Here is a 5,435-nt window from a genome sequence, read left to right on the forward strand (position 1 = left end):
TGCTACATAACAGCACTTAGTCCGCTGCACCACCAAGGCTCTTTTGGGCTTCTCTCTGGCATATACAACTCTGGTGCTCTTGCTGAGATTCCCTCCCTCCCAGTTCTCCAGATGTACATTCCACCATAACTGCACTCTGTTGGCATCATCAGAGACTCAATAAATTTTCAGTAAATGGGGTATTCCAATGACATACACACACACAAAACCCCCACCATACAGAAGACCTCTGTATGTTTACCAATTGTAAAATAATTATATCTACTAAGTTGAAAACAGTTTACGTGGACAGGGCAAGACAGCTATAAAAAGAAATTAATTAAAATGTCATTTCCCAAACTGCTTTGGATGTCACCTAAATAGCCCCTTTACTCATCCTATTATAAGCAACACCTGGCTATTAACAATTTCATACGGTCATTTCTTCTTGCTTAATAATATCTTCTTCTCTTTTGTTTATCTGTGATGTCTTCAGGGCAACCTTTCCACAATCAGTTTTTTTTTTTCAGAGTTCAAAGCAGTACAGCTTCATCTAATCAGGTTTCTTAAAATAGGAAACAAATGTAAATAACATTACAATTGCAAAAAGGAGGAAAGTCACTTGAATTATCTGCAATTCTGCAAGTGCTTTCAAAAGCTACAGGGCAGCCATGAAGTGATTGAACTAGGGATTCAATAAATAAGGTTCTGATCCAGGGGTAGGTTCTACTTACCTTTACTACCGGTTCACAACGGGATCGCTTCTGCGCATGCGCAGATCGCCGATGATGACATCTGGGGTGATGGGTGGGGCCTCCCGCCGGTTTTACTACCGGATCTTGTGAACCGGTCCGAACTGGAGGCAATCCACCACTGTTCTAATCTGTATATTCTAGGAATATTATGATGGACAGGGAATACTGTAATTGGCTTTAAATAAATGTGGCATTAATAAAAACAAAAGAAAATGATCCGAGGGAGCAAATTACAAAACAAACAAAACAAGAAAAAATTACCCCCACACACACTACCCTCAATTTCAATTTGTCCCATGTGTTTGCAAACCTCAATTTGTTCTCAAAACTATCAGTTCTGGTTCTTGCCTCCTCCCTTGTCCCCATTTTACACAAAGCTGTAATTTAGAAAAATAACTCTTATTTTTACAAGAATATTATAATGTGAAAAACAAGTTTGAATGAATAAATAACTGAAATGAACATTCCCTTAATATCTCAGATCACTTAGCTCACAGCATGTGTTCCAGATAGAAAGTTGGAAATAGACATTTTCAAGTTAATTCTTCATATAACAGCAGTTTTTCTTCCTCTTTCTAAACCACTCTGATACAACTTTACAAGAAAATATAACAAAACAAAGCCAAAGTTTATCTGGAAACATGCAAGAAGGTTTGATTTCAAAAAAACAAAAAATAAAATAATGACCTAAAAGTTTACAATTTTTCAGTTCAGTGGAACATATATTATGCTTTCTATCTCTTTTCTACAAGAAAAGTAAAGAATAACAAAGACACGGAATTGTTGCATACAAAACAGTTGCTGTATGCAATATTGATCAACAGTATCTATCAAGAGCACATTGCAGTAAATGTTTAGTGGCTAAGCTAAATTATCACTGTAGTATCATTGTGATGTTATTTTCTCATGCTTGTCATTTAGCAGTATTTTCACTGTTCCCAAAGGCCTCATTTTATTGGAAACTATTCATATATTAATACTAAGGTCTTTTCTGCCATCCAAGTCCACATTTGGGCAAGTGTGTTTGTTTATATCCCACCTCTATTTTCACAAATACCTCAGGATGGCAACCATATCCAACACACTTTCCTCCTCCTATTTTCCCCACAACACCCCTGTGAGATGGGTTGGGTGAGAGAGAGTGACTGGCCCAAGATCACCCAGCTGTCTTTCATGGCTAAAAAGGAACTAGAATTTAGGGACTTCCACGTTGTAGCTTGGGGCCTTAATCCCTAAGTGTTATGTATTGATACTTTTGAGCGGGAGTTTCAAACCTGCCTATGTTTCTGATTGGCTGACAGTCCCTCCAGGATTGTATATAAGGAGGGCTGCAGCCTCTGAGTTTTTGCTGAAGTCTCACTGTAAATTAAAGAGCTGTTGTCACTTGCTTGGTTGTGCCTCTCGTTATTCCCGAACCACTTCATTGGCGACGAAGGTGGGATTGAGGTCACAACAAGCGAACCAGTGAGACCACGAGCTTCAGCTAGGCGACGAGGCGAACCACAGGAGGCATACCGAACATGTCTGCCTACGTTCCGCCCAAGCCTTTTGATCCGACCCGCGAAAAATGGGTCTCGTACCTGACGAGGTTCGAATGCTCACTCGAAGCCAGCGACATGCAGGGGCTCTCCGCTAATCGGAAGAGGGCCCTCTTCCTAAGCCACTGCGGACCGAACGTGTTCGAGATGGCAGAGTCACTGTGCGAGCCAACGCCGGTGCAGACCGTTTCCTGGGACACCCTGATGGCCACGCTCCGGGCTCACTACGCTCCTGTGCCCTCCAAGTTCGTGCAACGATACCAACTCAGACAGCGCGTACAGCGAGAGGGAGAACCGGTCAGCGCATACATGGCCAGCCTGAGAAAAGCCGCAACCCATTGCGACTATAGAGACTTGGACGATGCGTTGCTTGAGCAACTCATCTGTGGTGTCCGGGACATTAGGCTGCAACGGCGCCTACTCGCCAAGCCTGATTTAACGCTTGCTGGAGCCCTAGACGAGGCCAGGGCTCATGAAGCCTCCACAAAAGCCGCAGAAACGCTGCAGTGTCCGCTGACCAGCAAAGACAACCCCAAGTCTGCCCCGGTGCACAGAGAAGACGCCGGATCCAGCTCGGAGTCCGAGTCGGATGAAGACATCTTCCGAACGGAGCACCAGAGAAAGGACACAGGCAGCCCCCGGCGAAGCTGTCCCAGCTGCGGAGGGCACCATGACAGACTGTCCTGCAAATATAGGGAGGCTATTTGCAGGCGTTGGGAGAAAAAAGGGCACTTGGCGCGAGTCTGTAGAGCCATTCTGCCCAGAAAACACCAACCACGTGAGCGCCGCAGCCAACCAGAATCAACGCGCCAGAAACAACCAACGAGAGAAGGCGGCGTGAAAAAACGGCGCAAATTTGAACCTCGAGATGGCCGCAGCATTCACATAGACCAGGCCAGCGCGGAAATCGAGGACAAAGTCAGCACGGTGGTCGAAATCAACGGCAAGCCATGCTCAATGGAGATCGACACCGGATCGGCTCTCTCCATAATGTCTTGGGCGACCCTAAAGACCCTCCTGCCGTCGTTCCGGAAGGATCAGCTCTCCAAACAGAGACTGCGCATCCTAGACTACCAGGGGAACCGAGTCCCCCTCGAAGGCGTGGGCACGTTCCGAGTCACCTACGGAGACTACGAAAGAGACCTGCCACTGACCATCGTCACGAAGCAGCTTCCCAGCCTTCTCGGCATGGGGTGGTTCCGAGCCCTCGGCATGGGCTTCACCGGCGTCCACCAGATGCTCAAGTCATCGTTAAAAGACAGTCTCCTGACCGAGTTCCAGGACGTTTTCGGGGACACGTTGGGCAAGTATGTGGGGACCCCTATCTCCCTTAATTTAGACCCCAACGTAGCCCAAATAAGACTCAAGGCCAGACGGGTGCCTTTTGCATTGAAACCAAAGATCGATGCAGAACTGGACAAACTGATTAAACAAGGGGTGTTGGTTCCCGTTGACCATGCAAAGTGGGAAACCCCTATAGTGACCCTAGTAAAGTCTGACGGCTCAATTAGAATCTGCGCCGACTACAAGTGCACGATCAACAAGGCTTTGCAGCCGAGCGCCTATCCGGTGCCGATCGTGTATCATCTACTACACTCCCTGGGGCCCGGAAAAATTTTTGCCAAATTAGACCTGGCTCAGGCCTATCAACAATTACCAGTTGATGATGCCACGGCAGAGGCACAAACGATTGTTACTCATAGGGGTGCATTCAAATGCACCAGGCTCCAGTTTGGGGTGAGCGTCGCACCCGGCCTGTTTCAAAGCACCATGGAGCGCCTTCTGCAAGGGCTTCCCGGAGTGGTGCCCTATTTTGATGACGTTCTAGTCAGCGCTCAGGACGAACGTCAGTTAGGGGACAGAGTAAGGAACGTCCTTTCTAGATTTAGGGAAGCGGGACTAAGGTTAAAGAAAAATAAATGTATGATCGCTGTCCCCTCCGTTGAATTTTTGGGGTACAGGGTGGACGGCACAGGCATCCACCCTACCGAAAGCAAGGTGAGGGCGATTAAGAGCGCACCTGCCCCCAAAACCAAAGCTGAGCTCCAAGCCTTCCTTGGACTGCTCAATTTTTACTCAATGTTCCTGAAAGACAAAGCTACCGTCGCAGATCCCCTACACAAACTATTGGGGAAGAATGTACCATGGGTCTGGGGGAAACCACAAGCAGCCGCTTTTGAGGCAGTTAAGAGACTTCTGTCTGAAGACAGTTTCCTAATCCAATACAACGCAGCGCTTCCGCTTGTATTGGTTTGTGACGCCTCCCCTGTAGGAGTTGGTGCCGTCCTGGGCCATAGACTTCCGAACGGCCTAGAGGCGCCCATTGCGTTTTACTCTCGCACCCTGTCAAGCGCAGAGCGAAACTATAGCCAATTGGACAGAGAGGCTCTGGCTGCAATTGCGGGGGTTAAAAAGTTCCACGAATATCTCTTTGGCCGGCAATTCGAACTTGTGACTGATCACCGGCCCTTGCTAGGACTTTTGGCAGGCGACAGGCCCACCCCCGCTGCTCTGTCCCCACGCTTGACTAGATGGGCTATTTTTCTTTCGGCCTATTCATACCAGCTTGTACATCGACCTGGACGGACCCTGGGTCACGCGGATGCCCTCAGCCACTGTCCCCTACCTGACTTACTGACCAATCCAACACCTGAGGCCTCCGTCCTTCTACTGGACACATTAACTTTGGGACCTTTTTCCTCTGCCGAAGTGGCTAAAGCCTCAGCCAGGGACCCGATCATTCGTACTGTGATGGGGTGGGTGCTAAAAGGGTGGCCGGTCAAGGTGGACGGGGGGGACTATCAAGGTTTTGTAAACAAATGAAACGAACTGTTTACGCAAGGTGGTTGTTTGTTGTGGGGTGATCGGGTGGTAGTGCCACCAAAACTACAAACGAGGGTCTTAGAATTGTTGCACGAAGGGCATCCGGGCATTGTCAGAATGAAAAGTTTAGCCCACAGTTACGTATGGTGGCCCAACATGGACCAAGTTATCTCTGAGTGGGTGGGAAAGTGCAGACCCTGCCAGGAGTCTCGCCCCGATCCCCCGGTAGCGCCCATCCGAGAGTGGGAAAAACCAAAAGGGCCATGGGGGAGGATCCATATTGATTTTGCTGGCCCCTTCCATGGGCAAACGTTTTTAATTGTAGTAGATGCCTTTTCGA

Source organism: Pantherophis guttatus, chromosome 1 (assembly GCF_059756535.1).
Source record: "Pantherophis guttatus breed Tessera chromosome 1, ASM5975653v1, whole genome shotgun sequence".
Lineage (NCBI taxonomy): Eukaryota > Metazoa > Chordata > Lepidosauria > Squamata > Colubridae > Pantherophis > Pantherophis guttatus.